This window comes from Natrix helvetica (assembly GCF_964273705.1).
Source record: "Natrix helvetica genome assembly, chromosome: 2".
NCBI lineage: Eukaryota > Metazoa > Chordata > Lepidosauria > Squamata > Natricidae > Natrix > Natrix helvetica.
Window position 1 is genome coordinate 167,711,668 of NC_138552.1, and position 26,582 is coordinate 167,738,249.

Consider the following 26,582-nt stretch of genomic DNA (forward strand, 5'->3'; position numbering starts at 1 on the left):
TATGGTTATAGATAACAGCACTGGGGAGAAATAGTTATTAAAATTGATTGTTCTGTGTGAGAAAACCATTTCACTCCTTCAGGAAATAGAAGCCGTTAGAGAAACATATAAATGGACCATCATTCTATTGTGGATACAACGGGAAAATCTACAGTATGTCGATTTCAGCAGGTAGCACTTGAAAATATTACACTAAATATTCATTGACTGCACTGTGTTTTTCGAACCCATTGCAGTGCAAAATGTGCCCTTTTTCTGTGGGTGTGTGACATTTCAACGCGTATACAAAAGGAGTGGAATTTGTGCCAACAATGATACGATGCTGGTTTCTTCATTTCTTCCCATGGATCCAGCATGAATGGGTTAGCTGGATCCTCCATGAATCGCTCTAGTATCTTTCTAAACCCCAAACTGCCTGCCTCTACCATCAATACTGACAATGCCCTATGAAAAAAATATTTCCTTCTGTCAGTCCTGAATCAGTCCTGAAGGTGGTTTTGTTCAATGGATAACTTCAAGTTCGTGAAACATTTTGTGAAAAGGAGAATTTCATCTCAAGAATGCTTGCATATATCTTTATCAGGTTTTCCCCTAACTTTCATTACCAGCTAAAAAGGTCAAGTACCACCGCAACGATATTGGTGGCTCCTTTTTTTTGCATATTTATATCCCTATAATATCTTTTATATGCACTCGGTGTTGGGAGCAGCAAGCACACTGTGCAAACAGCCTCATGTATTCCGCGTTGTGTACCTGTTTATTCTCTTGTCATCCTTTCCTCTCCAATTAATATAAATGTAAACATCAATTCCATTCTTGCTAACTATCTCAGCACCAAGGTGACCATGCCAGAGGGCTGGAGAGTGGAGAAAAGGAATAAGTACAATTGTGTGATTTCCCACTTAGCAACATTTTTTGCTTAACGAGAGAGTTGCTGGTCCCAACTGCAGTCGCTAAATGAGGATTATCTGTGCACAGGACAGGAAGCTACATCCAGAGAGAGCAAAGTAAAACAGATTGGCTCCAAGTCAGCAAATAAGTGAGGTGAGACCATTTTTCCTTATTTATTCAGGCTATAAGGAGAGTATGTATTAATCTTTCCTTATTTATTCTTTCCTTATTTATTCATCCTGCATGCAGAATATAGAATGAAGGAGAGTAGATTGGAAGAAGGTGAGCGTGGTTTAAAACTGGGAACACCAATAATCTGTGCTCTGATGAGAACACTACCCTGATGGCTGAAAATGCAAATATTCTGTAAGTTCTAGGAATGAAAGTCAGGGAGCACATTAAAAATGATTCACTATAAAAAAAAATACCAAACTAATGAGAAAAGGTACAGCGAGCAGCTTTAGAAGTGACAAGATATGGAAGTGGTGAATACCTCCTGCTTTTTAACTTTGATGATCAACAGGGAAACATACCAGTAGTCAAGAAATACATTGCAGACTAGCACTTGTTATGGCACAATGCAGACCTGCTGTGTAAAGATTCAGATGCTGTGACGTGCATACATCTACAAATAGTTTTCTTTGTGACATTCTATGGCATGTGAAAGTTGAAGAAAGAATGAAGAAGCAGGATAGGAGGAGTATTGATTCTTCTGAACTTGGGTATTGGAGAAGACTCTTGGGAATAACATGGACCATCAATTGTATTGCAGTTCTCACTTGAGACACAAATAACCATGTTCAAAGGCCCTTTGGAGACATTATGCAAAGACCTAATTCTTTTGTATGGTCTCTAATACTGGGAAAGTGAGGGAAAAGACAACCAGCAAATGGATGGACTTGATTATAGCTGTGACGGGCAACCCATTGGAAGATCTGAAAGGCCAGACTGGGAGCAGATCATGGTACATAAGGTCTACTTATATAGCCAGTACAAGTTGACACTGAACAATAACACATAAACCACCAGTGTAATCTGAACCAATCTGAATTTATGCAAGCTGCATGAAACAATTATTATTTTCTTAGGTTGTTTCAAAGTGAACAGTATTTACAACATCATCGTCTTCACTCATTTGTGGAATTTCACATCCAGACAAGATCCCACATCCCACAAGTAAATGTAGCATTCTTTCCCCATTACTGCTTTGTTAATATCTATATACCTACCTAGATGTAGATCAGAGGTGGTATTCAGCTGGTTCTCTCCAGTTCGGGTGAACCGGTAGTGGCGGCGGCAGGAGGCTCTGCCCACACGCCCCAACATAATCTGTGAGCACTGCGCATGCACAGAAGGTGGTGCACATGTGCAGATATGGCATGTGCGCTCACATTTGCGAACTGGTAGGGAAGGTAAGTGAACTCCACTGCTGATGTATATGTATAGCCTTCTATAGAAAGACAAAACTACTGTGTTTTTAGGCGTATAAGATGCACCAGAGTATAAGACGCACCAAGATTTTGAAAAGGTAAATTAAAAAAACGTTTTTGCACTCTGCAGACCTACCAAATCCTCTGCATGCCTCATTTTTCGTGAAAAAAAACCCAGAGAAACAAGGAATATCCCCACGTGTTACCAGACTTTGCACAATACCATTTTTTTGGAGTATAAGATGCACCTTTCCCCCCCAAAAAAGTGGGTGAAAATCTGGGTGTGTCTTATACACTGAATACAGCATTTTTGACCTCCCCAAACCCTGCTGCCTTCACAAAATGGCTGTGCAGAGGTTTTGGGAGCCCTGCAAAGTGCTCCTGGGGGCTGGGGGGGAGGGGAAACGAGCAAAAAAAAGGCTGTTTTTTTTGTGAAAACGGGCCCATTTTTTGCCCAAAAAAGGGGCCAGCATAGTCTTTAGGAGGTTTATAGAGTGCTCCTGGGAGCTGGTGGAGGGGCAAAAAAAGCAAAAAACTGGTCCATTTTTCACTTGTTTTTGCCCCCCCCCCCCAGCCCCCAGGAGCACTTTGTAGGGCTCCCAAAACCTCTGCACAGCCATTTTGTGAAAGCAGCAGGGTTTTGGGAGGCCAAAAATGCTGTATTCAGTGTATAAGACACACCCAGATTTTCACCTTTTTGGGGGGGAAAAGGTGCGACTTATACTCCAAAAAATATGGTATTGTGCAATGTCTGGTAACACATGGGGATATTCCTTGTTTCTCTGATCTCACAGCCCTTCTTAGCTGATTCTTCTTGCCTTTTCATTGGTTTGTTTCTTTTCAAGACTTCAATTTATGTAGCAGCTCCAAGGAAGAGCTATTCTTCAAAATCCAGATGCATGTTCCTATCACAGCACTACCATGCCTCATTGGGAATAAAAAGGTCCAATTAAGGTTGCTTCAGCTCCTGAAGCTCTCAAAAGCATTCCTGCTCTTTGGCTCAAGGACAAGACCTGCATGTCCATTCTCTGATGCTGCTCGCAAGGCCACATGCCAAGGATTTTAGCCTTGAGCTCTCTGGTGTTCAGGGAAACAGGAGCAAAAAAACCAGTGTCCTTATTCTTGATGCTTTATTTCCCCCTTTCCTCTTTTAAAAACATTGGTCTCTCCTGATTATCTTTGATTCAGTTAAACAAGGAGGCTGTGTGCTGCATATAAATGAGACTTCACCCTGTAAATTTATAAAGTAGCAGATGTGCCGGTTGAACAGTAAGTTGTTTTAGGATTTATTTATTTTTGCCTCTCTGCTCTTGCTTTTGGCCAATGCTCCACAACAAGATAGCTGCTTTTCACACCTCTTGCCATTCATCATCTGGCCCCAAGCAAATCTAATCCCTGGGCACCTTCCCCTTTCCTCCCCGCTCAGATGTAACTTTTCCTTTGTCCTGAAAGGAAAGTGAACACGGAAGCAATTTAGCATTTCTGGTCAGTTCTCTCAAACAGATTATTCCCAAATAAGGTTAAGTGGTAGCAAAACCCATCACAAAATGCAATCATCTGTACCAAACAGACCTATTTTAGATGGATAATAAGAAGTTCTGAAGTGAGGAATATTTCCTACCTGGCAAATAATTTGGTGCTCTCAGTTTTACAGAAAGGTAGGAAGAGCTGCAATGGATCGAGATCAAATGCGAGTGCCATCTTAATCCCTTACATGAGGAATGGGGCAATATAACAAGAAATAAACATATTTATATACCAAAAAGGTAAAGGCTCCCCTCGCACATATGTGCTAGTCGTTCCCGACTCTAGGGGACAGTGCTCATCTTCGTTTCTAAGCCGAAGAGCCAGTGCTGTCTGAAGACGTCTTCATGGTCATGTGGTTGGCATGGCTAAATGCCGAAGGCACACAAAATGCTGTTACCTTCCCACCAAAGGTGGTCCCTATTTTTCTACTTGCATTTGTATGTGCTTTCGAACTGCTAGGTTGGCAGAAATATATTATATACCATAGATTTTAGTTAATTTTCTGCTGTTCAAATTCACATGAATTATAAGTCCATAGCTGACACTGAATCGTATCCTGAAAACGTTCTATTTGTTTGTTTGCCTCAAGGCATGCTCATCTTAAATATTGTCCAAGGAATCACGGATGTTTTTTTTTTCATCCTGTGAAAGATAATATTTTAATTATAATGGTTTTATCCTGGAAGCCCTTGGGATAAAAGTAACTCTAAATAAGTTTTCTTCTAATGAAATTTCCATTCCAGAGAGCAGAAATTCCAATGAATATTATTCTTTAAAAAAAAAAAAGACCCTATTATCTGTATATAATACTGGATCTCTGAAGTCTCAGATTATGATACTGTTTATAAATAATATATTTTATAGTGAATTCAGAGGTGGGTTCCTACCAGTTCAGACTAGTTCGGCCAAACCGATAGTAACTTGGCGGCCTGGGTCTCTGAAACTGGCAGTGACCCAGGCCTGCCACGCCCCCAAACTGGTTCTCTCAGTCATCTTGTTTTTGTCTTTTGCGCATGCGCAGAGCAATTTTAGTTGCACTGTGCATGAGCACACAGCACACATCACACATGCATCATTTCCCTGAGTGAAGTGGCAGTAGCAGCAGCTGGAACCCAACCCTGGGTGAATTGTACCAGCAGAGTATTCCTATAAATACTGCATGTAAACATATATAGCACTCAACCTACAACAGTTACAATGTTGGCGCTTGGGCGGGGGCCCCAAGTCCTTCTGATCGAGGCACAGCCCGTAGACAGTGTGTGGCCGGTGGTGGCCCCCGGCGCGCCGGGACCGGGTCTTCTGGGAGTCGGGTTGCTTGGGAATGCAGCCCAAAGCGGATGGTAAACTCCATCTAAGACTAAATACCGGCACAAGACCGATCGTCGACAAGTACCGTAAGGGAAAGTTGAAAAGAACTTTGAAGAGAGAGTTCAAGAGGACATGAAACCGTTAAGAGGTAAACAGGTTGGGTCCGCGCAGTCCGCCCAGAGGATTCAACCCGGCGGGCGAAGTCGGCCGTGCCAGCAGATCCCCTCCCTCCCACCACCCCCTCGCAAGGAGGGGGGTTCCGGGAGGGGATTGCTGCCCGGACGGCTCCGACCCCTGTTGGGCGCATTTTCGCCGTTGTGACCATTCAAAGTTACAATGGCACTAAAATGTGAGTTATTACAGTTTTTCATAGTTATGACCTTTGCAGCATCCTCATGATTAGGTAATCAAAATTCAGATGCTTGGCAACTGGTTCATTTTTATGACCATTGCTGTGTCCCAGGGTCACGTGATCCCCTTTTGCAACTTTCTGTCAAGCAAAGTCAATAGGGAAGCCAGATTCACTTACAACCGGGCTACTGGTTATCAATTCCATGCGATTCACTTAGCATCTGTGACAAGAATGGTCATAAAATGGGGAAAACTCACTTAACAAATGTCTCAGTTAACAGCAAGCATTTTGGGGCTCCATTGTGATCCTAAGTTGAGGACTACCTGTATGTAAGCAAGCTACCTGGGCATTTTCTCCATATAATCCAATATTGTCTATTGCTGATTGATAGAGACTCTTTGTTCTTATTGGATAAAAATCTTGCTTCTCATATTTTCTCAACATTCTAACTGGAAGCCTCGGGGATTGGACGTATTGCCTTCTGCTTGCAGAATTGTGAGTTGCTACTGAATTATGTTTATTATATATCAGATAATTATTAATTTTAAGAAGATTCTTCTATGTAGAATATGAACTGTGTAATGGAGTGACTAAACACAAGTAGAATTCTATATTTCTGCATTGTTATGTGCTTAGATGCATTCTAGATATTGCAGACAGTTCATATTTTCTTTTGCTTTGGGCTGAATCCAAAGCCACGTTGAAACCGGAGAACGTTCAGGAGGAAGTGAGTGAGGAGGAGGAGGAGAGAGACAAAAGTTAGTGCCAGTGGGAGGATTAATGATTTTTAAGCAGAAATCATAGTTGGGGAGAGATGACTTAAATCACCCATCCTGCGTCGGCCAAGACTATGTGTCAGGCCTGTAATTCTGTTCCTTTTAGGATCTTTGGCCTGCCACATAATTAAAACATACATATTATGCTGTTTCATTGGTATAGTAGTTGGGAGGGGGGAATAGAAAGGAGTAGGATTGTGGAATGTATTGTTATGGATTTCTTAGAAGCTCAAGGTCGTCTTTTGTCTCCGCACCTCGACACCTGGCCGGAAGAAGAGGGGTGTACATGCCAGAGTGGAAGATGAAGATTGGACCATGTGATGAATTATGGGGTGTGGGGATAGATGATGAACTTTTAACTTGGGGAATTCACCGGATGTACCTTAGAGTTGAAATTTCACCAGCTTAATGCCAGCATGCCTGTCTTATTAAATTGGAGTTTTAAGGACTACTTTGCCTTGGACAATGATTTAATTCTGCATGATATTTGGAACGCTGACATTATTTCAAAGCTTCCTTGGATTTGCAAACTTTTATAGGCAGTTTATTCCAACCTTTGCTGAAATTGCCCTACCATTGACTGACCTATTAAGAACGGGGCCTTCCCCTACTAAACCAAAAGCAAACCAACCATTAAAATGGACAATCGACTGTCAAAAGGCTTTTGAGAAATTAAAACGGCTCTTTGCCCAAGAACCCATATTGCAACACCCCGATCCAGAGCGACCTTTCATAATCCAAACGGATGCCAGTGATGTCGTGATAGCTGGGGTGCTACTACAAAAGAATAAAGAAGGCCACCTCTTACCATGCGCTTACATCTCCAAGAAACTCACCACTACGGAAAGAAGGTGGCCCATTTGGGAGAAGGAGGCATTCGCGATCAGATGGAGCATGCTCACCTGGAGGCATCTCCTGGAAGGGGGGGATATACCGTTCGAGGTATGGACTGATCATAAAAACCTCGAAACTCTCCTTGCCATCGAAAGTTATCCCCCAAACAGGTCAGTTGGGCCCAATATTTCCAAAGGTTCAAATTTGAAATTAAACACATCCCCGCAGGGAAGAACTTGTTAGCAGATGCACTGTCGAGAAAACCCCAGTTTGACAGTAAGAAGGAAGAAATTTTCCACCCCATCATATCTCCTTCTCACCAAAAGGCAGCTCAAGTCACCAGTCGAAGCCAAGATAAACTGAGAACCGAACTGAAAGCAGCCCTCCAGACAGACCCATGGTTCAACAACAACAAAGACATCCTAACGATTAATGATGGCGTAGCCTGGAAGGGATCCAAACTGTACGTCCCTGCAGAAATGAGATTGCAAGTGCTACAGCGGAGTCATGATGCGAAACTAGGAGGTCATTTCGGATTCCTGAAAACTCTCCACCTTGCTAGATGTCAATTTTGGTGGCCAAAGATGAGGTCGGAGGTGGAAGATTATGTAAAAAGCTGTGCTACTTGTGCAACAATGAAAACCCGTCCGGGAAAGCCCCCTGGACTACTACAACAAGTGGCCAACCCTAGCCGACCATGGGAAGAGATAGCAATGGACTTCATTGTCGAACTTCCAGATAGCAGTGGTAATAAAGTAATCTGGACAGTTATTGATTTGTTTTCCAAGCAAGCACACTTTATCGCTTGTTCAAGCCTACCATCCGCAAAGAAATTAGCGAAAATGTTTGTGAAACACATTTATCGCCTACATGGAGTTCCAAAAAGGATCATTTCAGATCGCGGAGTTCAATTCACCGCCAAGTTCTGGAGAGAATTCCTAAAATCGATCGGGTCCACGCAGGGACTCAGCTCAGCATTTCATCCCAGCACAAATGGGGCAGCAGAGAGGGCCAATGCGATGGTGGAACAGTATATCCGGTGTTATGTGGACTATCAGCAAGACAATTGGTCGGACTTGCTACCTTTCGCTGAAGTAGCATATAATAATACGGTTCACAGCAGTACCGGATTAACTCCTTTCCAGATTACCAGTGGCATGGAATTCGTTCCCATGCCTGAACTACCTAAGGAACCTCCCTCATCCATGTCCCTGAATGAATGGCTGGAGGCACTAAAGAAGGGATGGGAGAATACCAAAAAGGCGCTAACAGATGCGGCAGAAGCCTACAAGAAGCAAGCTGATAAATATTGTTCCCTACAACCCCCCTTTCGAGTGGGGGACAAAGTTTTTTTGTCTACTAAATACATAAGATTAAAGATGCCTAGTAAGAAATTAGGTCCAAAATTTCTAGGTCCTTTCCCAATAGAAAAGATAATTAACCCAGTTACAGTTCGACTCAGCCTACCCAGACTCTTAGGGAAAATTTACCCGGTATTCCATTGTAGCTTATTGAAGCCGGTAAGGGAGTCTAGCACGAGACCATCCACCCAAACTCCACCTCCTCCCATAGTGGTAGAAGGGGAAACACATTATGAAGTGAAAAAAATATTAGATTCCAGGCTGTATAGAGGTCGTTTACAATATTTAGTGCATTGGAAGGGATACCCTTTGTCAGAAGCTACGTGGGTGAAAAGTTGGGATCTGAAAGCAGATAAATTAGTGAAGCAATTCCATGAGAAATTCCCTGATAAGCCAAAGGGTCCCCCTGGGGGAGGAAGAGGTGGATAAATTTTGATAGTTAACATTTATGTTATTCTCTTTTCAGGAAACGTTTTTCTCTTGAGGAGAGGCCGCCTGTCAGGCCTGTAATTCTGTTCCTTTTAGGATCTTTGGCCTGCCACATAATTAAAACATACATATTATGCTGTTTCATTGGTATAGTAGTTGGGAGGGGGGAATAGAAAGGAGTAGGATTGTGGAATGTATTGTTATGGATTTCTTAGAAGCTCAAGGTCGTCTTTTGTCTCCGCACCTCGACACCTGGCCGGAAGAAGAGGGGTGTACATGCCAGAGTGGAAGATGAAGATTGGACCATGTGATGAATTATGGGGTGTGGGGATAGATGATGAACTTTTAACTTGGGGAATTCACCGGATGTACCTTAGAGTTGAAATTTCACCAGCTTAATGCCAGCATGCCTGTCTTATTAAATTGGAGTTTTAAGGACTACTTTGCCTTGGACAATGATTTAATTCTGCATGATATTTGGAACGCTGACACTATGTCCATCATTCTTCCCAATATCTGGACCTTTTTCCACTGTAGAAAACATGCACTAGTCCTTTCTTCTTGTGAAGAAATCAGGAGAAGAAAAGAGTATTAGGTACGTTTGCTGTCTTGAATTATTTATTAAAAAATAATATGGGCAGATAAAATAAATAATTATATATAGAAAAATGTGTGTGTGTGTGTGAGAAAGAGAGAGAGAGAATAACTCTGGAATTCCTTCAGCAATTTCAACCAAACTTGGTACACAAATGATTTACTCTCTGGAAACAAATACTGTGGGTGTAAGACACCCATAACACCCTTCGGGTTGGGTGTTCTGTTAAGATTCAGCCTGTTGTGCTTTAAAATGGCTTCTACTGTGTAGTGCAGTGGAGTTGCCATGGTAACAGCTTCACAGTACTCCACAAGGGGGATCCCTCTGCTAAGGGGGGAAATCCAACATTAGAAATTATGTTGGGTCCAGACATTTTCAACAGGGCTTTGATTATTTTTCAGGACAAATGTATGGCTTCTGGGGGCAGAGGGAAAACATTTGTAACTAATTTAATTGCTGCCGAAATCAGGGCTTTTCTTTATCTAATACAGGATTAGGGTAAATAAATACCCAGGCAACGCCAGGTTATCAGCTAGTAAATAAATAAAAATAGTACATTTGCCCCCAAAAGAAGCTCATCTTCATCTTGAGATAATTCCTGCCAAGCTCACCTCCAGCAAAGTTGAGACAAGAAGAAAACCAAAAACCCTCACTTGCCTCTGTTAATGTATTTTCACATGAACGATTTAGCAGAAAAGCTAGGTTAAAAACAGAGCCTCCTTTTGTGTCCTTTGAATGTCAGGAAAGATTAGCATTGGCAAGTTACACAATCGATCTGTGCGTAAGTCTATCAATTCCCAACTTCCCAGTTCTTCGGGCTACAATACAAAGAATAGGCAGACAGTATTTTAAAGCAAATTTATAGTTAAGTAATTTCGATTCCATAGCTTTGGTGGCCATGGAGTAAGAATTGCACTCGCTGCAGCCGGTCCAATGGGTCAGAAAAGCATTTGGACAAAACTCAGGAGACGAAGAAGATTCTAATCTCAAGAATTGCCTCCAGAACTCCAGGAGAGTTCCCTTTAGCTGTTCACATTAGCACTAGGAATATCTATTAAAAAAGGCTTTTTTTCTGCCTTAATTTTCCTACCCAAGGACTAAATGGCCTTTTCTTCACTTTTCCCCCGGGGGTCTGTGAGCTATTAAAGTAGGCTTTGATGGTGCTGATACTTTCACTGCAGTGAATCAAGTGTCTTTCTCAACTGTTTTCAGCCTCTCCTTCAAGCTTCAGTCCTTTCAAACCTGCTCCTAAGGACAGGCAGAGTAAAGTTGAAAGACATCATCCCTTTGTAGCATTCTGCCTTCACTCTTCATCTCGGACCAAGTGCTGAATTTAGTATCTCTGCTTACCACCTTGCTTCTCTAAAGGTAGCTGTAGGGTAGGAAGGGCCAGAAAGAAAATCTGTGCTAAGACATCAGTTGTTTTGGCTCTGATTGAATAAAATGACGCAAGGTGCTTTTTGGGAAGCTTATTGGATCAAAGCCAACCTGCAGTCTATAGGCCACCCATTCCTTTAATGATTCTCTGGATGCCCACTTGGACCAGGAGCATCAGATTAGGTCTTTGCTCCCTTGTGGCCGTAAATAATTTTCTTCAAGTTCATGAGCAAGGATTGTCAATATGGTGTCTGAATAGGCAGAGAGGGCAGGGTTAAAACTCCTCAAATCTCTACAGATTTTTACTACTTACAACTGATCACTTAGCAACTGTTTGAAGTTATGCCAGATCCTTCAAGAGCTACTTACGGCTTTGTTTCAAAGTTCTGGCCATGCAGTGCCTTCATCCTTATGACTACAGTAGCTTTGCCCCCCTCCCAATTTGGCCACTTAGCCATCCAAGGGAGCCTAAAGCTGGGCAGCAGATGCTACTGGTGTATAGAGGGCAGTCACGACTTGGAGGCCTTGGTCTACTTCCCATCCAGGACTCGGTCTGCTCCTCAGCCAGATCTGGGGCAAAGCAACATCCACCTCACCTTTCTGGTTTTTGCAGAAGAATACAGGTGCACACAGTACAATGTGAGGCATAGCTTTCTTACAGAAGCTGCCTTGTGCTATTCTGCAAGTAGGTAGTATTTTCACAGGTTTTTAAAGAAGGTACCACAGACAAAGGCTTCCAAGCCAGTGGTGGGATTCAAGATTTTTTTAGTACCAGTTCTTTGGGCGTGGCTTGGTGGGCATGATGTGGCTTGGTGGGAATGGCAGGGGAAGGATACTGTAAAATCTTCATTCCCTCCCGATCACCTGAGACTCGGGAGGCAGAGAATAGATGGGGGCGGGGCCACTCAGAGGTGGTATTTACCGGTTCTCTAAACTATTCAAAATTTCCATTACTGGTTCTCCAGAACTGGTCAGAACCTGCTGAATACCACCTCTGCTTCAAGCTGTAACTGCCCTCTATGTACCAGTAGCCTCTGCTGTCCAGCTTTAGGCTTGGGTGGCTGTGTGGCTGGATTGAGAATAGACCAAGGCCTATGGCAGTGATGGCGAACCTATGGCACGTGTGCCACAGGTGGCACTCGGGGCCATTTGTCAGGGCACACGAGGCGCTGCCCTGTCAACTGGCCAGCATGCATGCGCGCGCTGGCCTGCTAAGTTCACCTTTTTAAAAGCCATTTTTCACCCTCCCCAGGCTCCAGAGGCTTTATAGGAGCCTGGGGAGGGAGAAAAGAGCCCCCCCCCGCCTCCCCCGGAGGCCCTCCGGAGGCTTCCGAAGGCTTCAGGGAAGCCTCCGGACGGTTCCTGAAGCCTCCGGAGGGCCTCCGGGGGGCGGGGGAGGCTCTTTTCGCCCTCCCCAGGCTCCTATAAAGCCTCTGGAGCCCGGGGAGGGCGAAAAAAGCATGCAAAAATGGGGGGGGGGTGGCGCATTGCATTATGGGTGTGGCACGCCCGCACATGACCCTCCTGCACTCCCCCCCCTTGTGGCACGCGAGCCAAAAAAGGTTCGCCATCGCTGGCCTATGGGAACCCCGGGGGGTATAGAGTGGAGCACAGGGTGCCTCAAGGATGGGAGGCCTTAGGAGGTCTAAGGCAGGTGGGCTGTATCGCTGAGGCACACTTTGCTTTGCTTAATGACCTGCACATTCATTTAATGATCACATGAGGAAGACCAGGGAGTGAGGGTTATTAAGTAAAGTCATCTTGCTTAATGGCTATCACCACTTGCTACCATAAGGGGCAGACTCCATTATTGTCATAGGTCGAGGACTTACCTGTATGTGAATGGAAAGAATAGAAAAATAAATTTCCGTCAGAGTTTGTTGCAGAAATCAAATCCAGAAAGCACACATCAGTAACTGATTCAGCAGGATTCATTAACTTCTCTTTATATACATAATAACACAAGAGTGGTTCTTACAACTTGGTAGAGAGGAGAGATTGGTTTCAGTTCCAGTTCAGAGCTCAGAGTAGTCTGGCTTTAGCACAGACTCAGAGCTACACAGTTAAGCCACACCCAGGATCCAAAGTGTTTCAGCTCCCATTGGCTGACCTTGTTACTAAGCCCTATTCCAGTTCATGAATATATCTACTCTGACAGTTTATTCTTCTCTAGGGATGGGCATACCTCTTTCTGTGTTTGCACACCCAGGCCTCTGCATTCAGGGTTAAAATTGAAAGTGATTAGAATGCAGTACTGCAGGGCTAACTCACTGCACACTCCAGGAGTTCAATTCTGAATGGCTCAAGGTTGACTCAGCCTTCCATCCTTCTGAGGTCAGTAAAAGGGGGACCCAGATTGTTGGGGAGTAATAGCTGACTCTGTAAACTGCTTAGAGAGAGCTGTAATGCACTTGGAAGCGATATATAAGTAAGTGCTATTGCTATTGCTATTTCAATCTGAAAATATTTGAACCAAACGCTATCTGGCCACTCCAAATGTACCATGTATTTTAGCCTGTTCAGCAGTGTGCCCACCAGAGGTTTAGTGCTCTAGATGCAACCTTTTTGCAGGGGAGAGATGGAAGGAGGAGCGAGGTAAACCCCAGAGCACATTGACCAGAGATTTTCATGCGGCTACTGTGTTTGCTACCTATAAGGAGTTAAGGGTTGGGGTGGGAAAGAGGGGAGGATGCTGGTAACGACAGAAAGACAGAAAGAAAATGCTTTTCTCTGCATCCGGGCTACAGATGGGAGAGCTAGATATTTAAATACATTTCCATCTCAACAGTTTTTATGGGGTGGAAGGCAGGAACATGGCTCTTTGGAGGATTGCTTTGATTACTTCACAAAGCAGTAAGCTACTCCTGCTGAATTGGGGAGGCTTTGCTGTTCTTTTGGCCACGGGAAGATCAACTGTCCTCCCCAAGGACTTTTAATGTTGCCATCTCTGGGCAGGGGTGGTGGTGGAGGGTAGGACCATGTACAGCATTGGTCCTACTTCTGTTCATTACTTCTGCTGACTCTGCCCTGTGTGCAAACACAGAAAGCAGCTTTTGCTTTTCTTTGAAGCATGTAGGATGCATCGCAGTGGTGGGTTCCGGATCCCGGTGCAACGGGGCCAGGCGTCCACCACATGCACGCATGCAGCATGCGCGCAGCATGCACATGCGAACTTACTGCCCCTGCTGCTCCCGCTGCTCGACGGAGCATTGTACAGGCGCCATATGCTCCTTGCACATGCGTTGGAAGCCCCAATCGGCTCAAATACAGGTAAGGAGGATGGACGGGCAGGTGGGCCCTCTGGAGCACTGTACCGGAACGGTACCTGGGGCTCCCAGCAGGCACCGGTATGCCTGTACCGGGGTGTACCTATCATATCCCACCACTGATGCAATGCTCAACCCATCGTGGACTCACAGCCTAGAGAGTTGCCCTGCATGGCCCCATGGGAGTCTGACAACCAATCAGAATACAAGATCAAGATCAAAGGCCAGAGAGGGTATAAAACCAGGAACTTTCAGCCTCTCTGTCTCTTTTCCTCCTTCACCCAACATCTGGAAGCATGTGAACCCCCCTTTTTTCTGTTCAGGAGCTCAAGCCATGTGATCCTGTCCACCATTAAACCATCTTTCCAATCAGCCTCCATGTTTTCAGTGTCTTTTTCTCCACTTGGAACTGAACCCAGAAGGACATTTCTTCCAACAATTAAGAACAGTAGGAACAGCAAAGGAACAACAAGCTAAACAAGTTATCTGACATATAAGCTCTTTTGGGCTACCATTAGTATATAATGGTTGTTAAGTCCTCGGTGCTCTCTGAGCTCAATTGTTGGCTTACATTAACCAACTGGATAACATCTTAATTTATCTAGAACTGAAGATGTTAACCAGCCTGGTAACAAACCTTCTGCAAGCCACCAACCAAGTTCAGAGGATACCAAGGACTCCACAGTTCAAGCCCTGAGCTACAGCTATTCTCTTCTACTGAAACTCTACCTTGATTGGAATGCTGGACTGGGGAGACAGACAGTGTTATTATTCTTTCAGGTGGGATTGATTGAATAAATTAATAATAAAATATATTTTCTTGGCTCTCCTCTTTATCGCTGTCTGTATCATCTCTGTGTCGATCTATGGGTCTGTCTCTCTCCATCTCTACCTCCCATTGACTTCATAAGGATTACTGTTAGATACTTGTTCTAACAACAGTGGTTTCCACCGAGGTTCTCTATTCCGGTGGGAACAGAGGTTTAATCCTATTGGTTGAAGGGTCTGACAGCTCCCTATAAAAGGGCTGCTGTCAGACTCAACCTTCGCTGGATTGTTCTCACTTGTACTTAATAAAGGGCTGTTGTTACCGTTAAGCCTGTGTGTGCCTATCCATTACCCAATCTAACAACGAATGCAACGAATTCTTAAATTATGTGCGAAAGGTTTCTGCTCGCTCCCGCTCACTGCCCAGCTGCCATTGATTTTGGGGATGTAAATTAAAATCAATAGTTTTAAAACTGATAAGATGGGAGGCAGAGGGCAGGAGGCACTAGCATGTGAAAGGGCAAAGGGGCAGGATTGAAGACAGTTTTCATTTTGGAGACATGGGGAGTTGATCACACCTGCTTCCTTTTTCGTCCTCTTCCTATCTTGCCTCCCACACATTTTGCTAGGCTTCCAACCCAAACAATGGTGCAGCTATGGTCCATGCAGATAATTAGCACATCCTGCAAAAATTGACCATTTTCAGCAAATTCATCCCAATATATTTCTACAAATCACCAGTTTGGAAGGGTCTGCCTTGCCTGAAATCACTCCTGCAATTATTTGTGTAGGAGGCAGCCCCCTTGTACTCTGTGGAGGTTACTGCTGAATAAACTTCTGTAGGATTACACTGTTTGCTCTACTCATTGTAACCCAGTCATTGTTTCTGTGATAATGACATGTTGTTTGGCCATCTCTTTCCAAATAGGCTGAAGTAGCCCCTAGCCTTGTGACTCTTATTTCCAGTTAAGAAAGGACTCTATTGGGACAATTGGAGAAACCTTTCTCTTTCTTAAAATTAAAAGAAAAACAAAGGCCGGATTTAAAAGAACTTTTTAAGTAGATGATTGTCTGCAATAATCCATGATTGCAAAGTGCAAAGCAATCAATATACTTATAATAAACACATAGAAGGCTTGTTCGTCTTTTCTTCAATATTCTTCAGTGTCCCTCAAGATATGGAGTGGTGTTTTGTGACTGCTGTTCTCAGCTCTTTTTTAAACAAAAAAGGAAAGGAAAATGGCACCGTTTGGTTTTTAATGAACTTCCCTCTCCTGCCAATACCAAATGGATGGTGCTATAATTTGCCTTCAAGTTTTCATAATACTTTGGAAATGTTGTTTTTGCTAATTAAGGGTCTGAGATGATGATTAACCTGATGTCAGACTTGATTTTGTGGAGTCCTTGGTACTTTGTGAGCTTGGTTACTTGCTTCAGACATTTCATTACCCAACTAGGTAACATCATCATCTTAAAACAGAATGGAATTATATACTGTAATGTATCCTGATCAGTTTTGGAGGAGATGAGGGCTTTCCCCCTGATGGTTCCTTGATTCTGGTTCCCGCCCCCTCGTATGATTGTTTGTCTGGTATTAATCCTTGCTTATCTGGGTGGCTGCTAAATAGACTATGTTCTGATCTTTTTGTTTCCTTCTTAGCTTTTTAATTCTCTCTTTTGAATGGTGTATAAATATGGTTTATTTCTATGTGTCCATTGCTGGATGATTTATCCGAATGTCAAGCTTCCAGGAATTTCCTAGTGTTTTTGGATTTAGCTTGAACTGGGATACTCACAGCTTTCTAGTTGAAAGTATGGTTGAGTTTTTCTGTGCATTGTGAGATTAAGGAGTTTCCATTGTGACTTCTGACTGCTCATTGGTGTTTATGGATGCACTTTGTTAGTCTTCATCATGTCTGTCCTACATAGTGATAGTTCTAGTCCGTACATTGTATTTATTCATTTATTTATTTATATCCCACCTTTATTATTTTCACTAATAACACAAGGTGGCAAACATATCCAACACACCTTTCTCTTCCTATTTTCCCTGTAGATCGGGGATGTCAAACTGGATATCTTCAAGGGCAGGATCAGCATTGTAATTCTCCTCCATAGGCCTGCCAGGGGTAAGGGGGGTAAGGAGACCTGATGGATTTATTTACCGTGCTTCTAGACCGCCCCCTCTCCCAAAAGGGACTCGTCAGAAGTCAGAAGTCACAATGGAAACTCCTTAATCTCACAATGCACAGAAAAACTCAACCAGGATGGCTTCCTGCAGCACACTGCTGGCCAAAATGGGGTGTGGGGGTGGAGTGAGGAGGCCATCCAGGCTGAAAAATGGGACACAGGGCTATATGCAGGCCCCCATTTTGACTGATAGAGGCACTGTGGGTTTCTCCTTTGCTGTTTCTACACCGGCCCTGTGTGCCTTGAATTTGACACCCCTGATAATATCTGAGGTTTTTTTCTCAGATTTCTGAATCTTTCGGTTTATGTAAGATGCTTTAAAGGGCTTTAGTTGATTTTTGACATATCATTATGTAGAAAGTTACTACCCAGCCCTCTCCCAGAAAAATGAAATATCCTAGGAAATATTGAAAAGGCAGAATATTACATTCCCCTGGATGTGAAAAGGAAGAAACATGTTTTAAAGAGAGAATAGCTCCCTGCAGGTTCCTGCCCATCCCCCTTTGTCAATGGGCCATTAAGATGCCCAAGCCAGGGAGAAAGGAGCTGACGTTGCGACGACACTATGTGCGATCTCGGGGCTGCGAGATTGCAGTCAATACTTTTGCCACTGGACAGTCCATCTGGACCTAAACCTCCCCGAAGAGATGGTGACAGGAAAGAGTACGTCTTGCTGATCTTAGGGACATCGCAAAGTCCCTGATTGATCCAAGAGAATCTCTTCTAGCCGGCGACAAAAAGTACAGCCTCAAGCTGCTGAAGTTGGGACAGCTCCGCAACAGAAGGAAAAGCGGAAAGAGAAAGTGTGTCCATCTGGTGAGGAAATTTTATTTTTATAAAAGACTGCCCCCAAAAAGATTGAAGTTAAATTAAATTGGTAAAGGAAAGGGAATAAGTGGCGGAATTAAGCATTATTGGACAGTGTGTTATCTTTATTTTATTTTATTTTTTCTATCGATAAAGTTTTGTGAATATTTTTTACTTTTTAAAGTGAAAGTTTCAGATTTTCTTCTTCTATTTCTTTTTTTATCTATGGATTACATTTTTTCCTTTACTTCTACGAAATTGGTTGAGATGGATTTTTTTCGTTTTATTTGGTTTCATTTAAGAAAGTTATTTCTTCTAAGCCTGAAACATAAAGAAGATTTAAAAGGTATATAAAGAGGGTAGTAACCTTAGAGGGAAAAGAAGTTACACTGCCACTTGGAGGTTGGAGATTGAGACCTGGAAACATTGCTTTTTCTTTTTTCCCTTTGATCATTTTGACCTTGCACTTCAAAGACTTCAGCTTTTTTATAACGAAGGGCATGGATTGTTTACACAGGTGCTCTCTGGATGCTTGTTGCTAGCTGGAAAGAAGTGGAAACAAAGATTTGTTTTTAAACTAGAGTGGCAGTGTTTATTAATTGCAAGGATGATACGACTTCAAAAAGAAACCATAACACTACAACAGATTATGTCGGGAATTCAAAAATTATCAGAAACAACAGAGAGAATTGAGCAGAGATTGGAAAATATTGAAAATATAAACTTTAATGTGGCAAAACCTGATGGAAAAATGGAAGACACTCAGCAAATAGAAGATATTCAGCAAATGGAAAAAGTGGAGGCTGGAGTCCTAAAAACCCAGGGGAAAAATGAACAAGGAGGCAAGATAACTGTGGATATTGACAGTGAACTGAGTGTGGTTGGCGATGGAAAGAGTGGAATAAGGAAAGGGAAGATGGATGGAAAGGTGCTTTCCTACAGATTTCATGTTATAGAAGAAGGAAAAAAAGAAGAATGAGTGGACTTAAGGAGAGAAATTTTGACTAAAACACTACTGATAACCAAAGATAAACTGATTAAGGAAGCTGATGGCGGGTTTCGAGATTTTACAAGATATATAATAAGCAACAAGTTGTGAAGAGAAGTCCAAACAAATTTGATTAAGGAAATAATCAGAAGATCAATTCCACAAATGGCAAAAGAAATAGGACTACACTATTACTGGAAAGACACAGGTTAAGATATGAAAACTAATAATAAAATACTAGTTAAATTTAGTTAAAATTAGAGCATTATGTTAAAAATGTAGTTATAATGATAAAGTTAGATAAATAATTGATAATGATAACAATGTATACATATGTATTGGTTTTACTGTATAAGAGGAAATTTGGTATAAATTTTTAAATGGTGAAAAAAGGGGAAAAAGTAAGTTAAACACTGTCAAACTAAATGACTGATAATGATAATAACGTAATAATTTGTATTTACAGGATAAAAGGGAAATTGGATAAAAATTGTAAACAATGATTAAGAAAAGAAATAACGTTGTTATTAGACATATTTTTTTTATTTTGAATGTGTTATAAAGGTATAATGTGATTGGATGATATTGAAAATAGATAAGGGAATGCCACTATGTGGTTTTGTTTTAAATTTTGGAATGTTCGTTATAAAGGGACGTTAAAACAACTATAGTCATATGAACGATGAGGTATGATGATAGCAATATATATAAATATATGTGATGTAAAGTAGATAATTTGATATGAATTAGAGGTGATGATGATGGAAGGGATGCACAAAAACTCTGTGTAACCAATTGACACACTTTCTACAATATTGTAATGGAGGATAATTTTATTTGTTTTTATTTAAAAATAAAAAATGTTGGGGAAAAATAAGATGCCCAAGCCAGTCCCTTTACATAATAAAGAGCTCCCCTTCAGCTCCAGGTGATGGGATTAAGGCATGATAATATTGGTCCTTTACCCAACTCACCACATGGCATCTGAGAATTCAACCAAACCTGGATTCAAAACACAGCCTAGAGAGTTGCCCCTGCATGGTCCCATGGGAGTCTGACAACCAATCAGAATACATTTCTTATACAGGAACAGGAAACAGAGAGGTGGGGCTGAACAGATTATAAAAAGCCTGGCAAGCCCCTTCCTCGGCCCTTCTCTTCTTCCTCACCCAACATTGAAGCATGCGATCACCTTTTCTGTTCAGGACTCAAGCCATGTGATCCTGTCCACCATTTAACCATCTTTCCAAGCAGCCTTCATGTTTCCAGTGTCTTTTTCCCCACTTGGAGCCAAACCCAGAAGGACATTTCTTTCAACAGTTATACCATAATAGTCTGTTGTAATAGTTTGTTGATTGTTTCTAAGATCTTTTTGATGCATGATAATATTATTTTTTTACCAAGCTTGTGTTGGTTGTGCTATAGTGGGTTGAGGGGTCAGGCATTTTTTGATAAAGTCACATGGGTATCCATTTTGCTGAAGGTGGACTGTTTGCACTTGTCCGAATAATGTTCTTACATAGCTCCTCTTGTGGGAGGTTGAATGGAGTTTGGTGATCAATTTGATTCTGAACAGTATTCTCCTGTGGATCTATAACAGGATTTCCATTTCTCTGTTATGGAAATTCAACCGTGTGTTAATAGCTGGCATTTTCCAACAAGCAGAGTGGACAACAATTGCTGCTGGCAAAAGAGATTCGAGCAGTATCCTCAATAGCAATTTATCATATCTTCTGGATTATCCAACCATTGTAGAGGTGCTATAAGGACTGACCTCATTACTATTATTTTAGCATAACAGTAGCTGGTAGAAAACACTATGTCAGGGTTCCAAATAACTTCCAAAATTAAATCAGAGTCCAAGACAACGTATGGGTATGTTTAGTTTAAGAGAAAGAAGGACTAGGGAGACATGATAGCAGTGTTCCAATATCTCAGGGGTTGCCACAAAGAAGAGGGAGTTAAACTATTCTCCAAGGCACCTGAGGGTAGAACAAGAAGCAATGGGTGGAAACTAATCAAGGAGAGAAGCAACTTAGAACTGAGGAGAAATTTCCTGACAGTTAGAACAATTAATCAGTGGAACAGCTTGCCTCCAGAAGTTGTGAATGCCCCAACACTGGAAGTCTTTAAGAAGATGTTGGATAGCCATCTGTATGAAACGGTATAGGGTTTCCTGCCTAGGCAGGGGGTTGGACCAGAAGACTTCCAAGGTCCCTTCCAACTTTACTATTGTATTGTATTGTATTGTATTGTATTGTATTGTATTGTATTGTATTGTATTGTATTGCTCAAAGGTCAAATTTATTAAGAGAGTCATGTTGGCAGACCTGGGAAAACCTGAATCTGAGCTTTCTGAGTTTTCCTCACCCAGTTCAAAGTTCATGATTTTGCCCCACACTCACAAGTCCATCACATGGTCCAATCTTCCTCTGCCATTCTGGCAGTTCCACCCATCCAGTTCTGGTCAGGTGCAGAGGTTTAGAGACAAAAGATGATCTTGGATCCTAGAAAGGAATTTTATTTTGACAACATCACATTCTACTCCTTACTATTCCCCCACCCAATTTCCCACTAATGAAACAGCATAGTAGAATGGAATATTAGTGTGGCAGGCCAAAGATCCCAAAAGGAAGCCAAGTGAACTACCAGTGATGTCCTCGGCTACACAAATGGCACATCTAATCAGGCTAGCTACTGCCTGAATTTCCCAGCACTTTTCATTTACTACTTCACCTTTGCTACTGTCCCTGAATCCTTTAGGGCAGGGATGTCAAACTCACATCATCACAGCTCATCACATGATCTTGGGACTTCCCCCCCCTTTCGCTAAACTGGGTTTGGGCAGGGCCCTTGCTTATCTTTCAAGGAGCCCGTGGATTTTATTTCAGCCCAAATTCAGAAGAACCAAAATGTTCTGATCTTCTAAACATTTTGCCTGCTGGGACAATTAAGCAGAACATCCCAAATAAAATGGTTTTTTGTTTTGCTTTGGGAATATCTCTTAAATGGTGATCTTACTGTCAGCTAACATACTAGATAATTTATAGTAAAATAAAAATTAATGGCACTTTCAAATGTAGATGGGGGACCTACCCTGTTTCTCCAAAAATAAGACCTCCCTGGATAATAAGCCCAATCAGGCTTTTGAGCGCATGCACTAAAATAACCCCTCCACAAAAATATTGTAACACAGCAGCAGCCCTGAGGTGATGATGCTTGCTGCGTCCTGCACCTCAAAAATAATAAGACCTCCCCAAAAATAAAGCCAAGTGCTTTAGGTTGAAATAGATAATCTGCAACATCCAATTCACTGTTAAACTACAACTGCTGGTCAGAATGGATGCTGGAAGCTGAAGAAAAGCAGCAAATCCAGTGTCATGCCAGATTATAGTTTTATTGTCAATCTCAGTCAGCCCCCATAATGTATTATGTCTCTTGGTAATGCTAAAAACCCTTTGGACCATGCAAACCACAAAACCTGGTTTACAAACTTGTTTTATACCTGAAACCCAAACCAAACAAATTGCTTAATGGGCTGTTGCCCAAAATTATGATATTTACTTATTCGTGAATTAGTGGGTTATATGAATCTTGCCATTGAGGCTTGTTATTTTGTGGATGCATGCATTATATAAACTTAACCAATTGGCTTGTTTGATTACAGGTAGGCAAAAATATAGTTAATTTGTTAACAAACCTATGTTTATCTTTCAATTGCCAGAAAAAGGAAAATTCTGTACAAGAAAAAAACACGCCATGAAAATTTGTTAGATAAAATAACACCCACCCACCCCATATTACTTGCATAGGGATTATTCTTTATACTATTTATGTTGCTTATGTTTTTTGTTATGGATTGCACCAGTGAGGCTAAAACCAATTTTGTGGTATACATGATGTACAATACCAGTGATGGTGAACCTTTTTTGGCTCGCGTGCCATAAGGAGAGGAGCACAGAGGGGGAGTGCATGGGCATGCCGCACCCATAATGCAACTTGTGAACCCCCAGTGTGCATGCACACATGAGAGGTGCTCCCCCCATTTTTCTATGCTTTTTTCACCCTCCCCAGGCTCCAGAGGCTTTATAGGAGCCTGGGAAGGGCGAAAACAGCCTCCCCCGCTCCCCTGGAGCCCTCCGGAGGCTTCAGGGACCTTCCGAAGGCTTCTCTGAAGCCTCCAAAGGGCAAAAAATGACCCTATGAGCAAACCGGAAGTCACGGTTTGCTCGTAGGGTCCTTTTTAGTCCTCCGGAGGCTTCAGGGAAGCCTCCTGAAGGTCCCTGAAGCCTTCGGAGGGCATAAACCGACCCTACAAGCAAACCAGAAGTCCATTCCCGAACTTCCTATTTGCCCATAGGGCCATTTTTTTTGCACTCTGGAGGCTTCAGGGAAGCTCCTGAAGCCTCCGGAGGGCTTCGGGGGGGGCAGCTGAGGCTCTTTTTTCCCTCCCCAGGCTCCTATAAAGCCTCTGGAGCCTGGGGAGGGCGAAAAATAGCTTTAAAAAAGGCTGAACTCAGCTGGCCAGGTCATGCATGTGCGCTGGCCAGCTGACGGCAACGCCTCATGTGCCCTGACAAATGGCTCCACGTGCCACCTGTGGCACGCCTGCCATAGGTTCGCCATCCTGGGGCTATACCATACTAACTACTAACTGCTACTCCCTGAGAAGGATACACTTCCCAAACTAGGAATCAAATTAGGCATGTGTAAAAGAAACAACCAGTGTAGTTTCAGACAGTTATACTGGACAAACCGATCATTCTTGAAGAACAGCAAAGGAATATTAATCTTGAAAACATAGGTTGACCAGTGTCTATGCAGATTCTCAGTCATCTAAGCTTCTTCAGAGTTAAAGAAGCTTCTTGAATGAGAAGCAAAATGTCTTCAAAGAAAAACCAGAAAGTCCAGTTGCCTCTTGAAAAAGCATCTTTGGGACATAGGATGAGCAGTTTTAACTCACACCAAGGCCAGGTGCCAAAATATAAAATAGCCCTGGAGAACGTCAGTGTATCAGATACTTCCCTAGAATTATTAGAGAGGCAGGACAAATCTATGAACCCCCAAATAAGGTAACTAGAGAAGAAAGCGATCAACTGTTCTCCACGGAGCTGCCAACACCGGAGGGCATTCTGCTCTCCCTAATACAGACAAAATAAAAGGAGGTGACATTTGTTGCTAAGTTTAAGTTGAGTTCTGCTAAGAAGGAGCTAATAGCACAGCTAGCAAACCATCAGCGTATATTTCCTGAATCCTGTGGCATTACTCGGAAGCTCTTTCATCAAGGCATTATTAGTATCATTCATATTATCGCTATTAAAATAACATGTTTGTAGAGGATGTTGCAAAACAAATGGCTGACCCACGCCAGTCCGGCTTCCGGCCCGGACACAGCACGGAGACGGCCTTGGTCGCATTGGTTGATGATCTCTGGAGGGCCAGAGATAGGGGCTGTTCCTCTATCCTGGTCCTATTAGATCTGTCTGGTATCCTATTGCGCCGGCTGGGGGGGATGGGAGTTGGAGGCACTGTTTTGCGGTGGTTCGGCTCCTACCTCTCCGACCGGACGCAATGTGTGTTGGCAGGGGGGCAGAGGTCGACCCTGAGGTCACTCACTTGTGGGGTGCCGCAGGGGTCGGTCCTCTCGCCCCTTCTGTTCAACGCATATGTGAAGCCGCTGGGGGAGATCATCCGTGGTTTTGGGGTGGAGTATCATCTGTACGCTGATGATACTCAGCTGTACATTTCCACCCCAAACCACCCCAACGAGGCTGTCGAGGTGATGACCTGGTGTTTGGAAGCCGTCGGGGTCTGGATGGGGGACAACAGACTCAAACTCAACCCCTCCAAGACTGAGTGGCTATGGCTACCGGCACCCCGGTTCAGCCAGTTGATTCCATCACTGGCCATAGGGGGCGAGCAATTGCCCCCTGTGGAACGGGCGCGCAATTTGGGCGTCCTCCTAGATGCCCGGCTGTCAATGGATAACCATGTGGCAGCCGTGGAAAGGGGGGCGTTCCACCAGGTCCGCCTGGTGCGCCAATTGCGCCCCCTACTGGACCGGGATGCCCTACGCACGGTCACTCATGCACTGGTGACGTCTCGGTTGGACTATTGCAATGCCCTCTACATGGGGCTTCCCTTGGGACGCGTCCGAAGACTGCAGCTAGTCCAGAACGCAGCCGCACGGGCTATTATGGGGAGTACTAGGTACTCCCACGTAACACCGCTCCTGCGTGAGCTGCACTGGCTGCCTGTGGTCTTTCGGGTGCGTTTCAAGGTGTTAATTACCATCTTTAAAGCGCTCCATGGCACAGGACCTAGTTACTTGCGGGATCGCATCCTACCACATACTTCCCTGCGACCAATTCGCTCTCACAGGGAGGGACTCCTCCTGGTGCCGTCCACTAAGCAATGCCAACGGGCGGCACCTAGGGGTAGAGCCTTCTCTGTGATGGGCCCAACCCTCTGGAATGACCTCCCCCCGATATTAGAACCACCACCGACTTCCGCTCCTTCCGACAAAAACTGAAGACTCACCTGTTCCGTTTAGCCGGCTTGGTCCATTCATAGTCCTATTTCACCTCCTGGCAGATATTTTTAATTGGGTATTTTTTAGGGGTTATTTTTAAACATTGTTTTTAACTACTTTACTTGGGTACAGTCTTTTATAGCCTCCTCTTTTAGGCATTTAGTATTTAATTATGTTTGTATTTTTATGTATTTATGTGTTTTAATATGACTGTACACCGCCCCGAGTCCCTTTTGGGAGAGGGGGCGGTATAAAAGTCCAAAATAAAGTAAAAGTAAAGTAAAGTGACTGATGGGAAAGATTTTTTTTTATTAGTCTGAACATTTTAACCCATGTACTTGGCTCACATATGCTAAATCAGGCATGTCCAACCAACAGCCCATGAGCCACATGGAGCATGGGATGGCAAGTAATGTGGTCCCATAAGATCATAAACTTTTAATGTTATTATGTGATTTATCTACATTTGTGTGCGTGTGTTTGTGTGTGTGTGTATGTATGTTCCAGCATAACTCTGGAATGCCTCGAGCAATTTCAATCAAACTTGGTACACATGATTTACTCTCTGGAGAAAAATATTGTGGGGATAAGACACTACTAACACCACTTGGTGCGTGTGTTCTGTTAATATTGTTCTCTTAACATACTACATTCAGTTCTGGTCGCCATGATGTAAAAAAGATGTGGAGACTCTAGAAAGAGTGCAGAGAAGAGCAACAAAGATGATTAGGAGACTGGAGACTAAAACATATGAAGAACGGTTGCAGGAACTGGGTATGTTTAGCTTAAGAGAAAGAAGGACTAGGGGAGACATGATAGCAGTGTTCCAATATCTCAGGGGTTGCCACAAAGAAGAGGGAATCAAACTATTCTCCAAGGCACCTGAGGGTAGAACAAGAAGCAATGGGTGGAAACTAATCAAGGAGAGAAGCAACTTAGAACTGAGGAGAAATTTCCTGACAGAACAATTAATCAGTGGAACAGCTTGCCTCCAGAAGTTGTGAATGCCCCAACACTGGAAGTCTTTAAGAAGATGTTGGATAGCCATCTGTCTGAAACGGTATAGGGTTTCCTGCCTATAGGGGGTGGACTAGAAGACCTCCAAGGTCCCTTCCAACTCTACTATTGTATTGTATTGTATTGTATTGTAT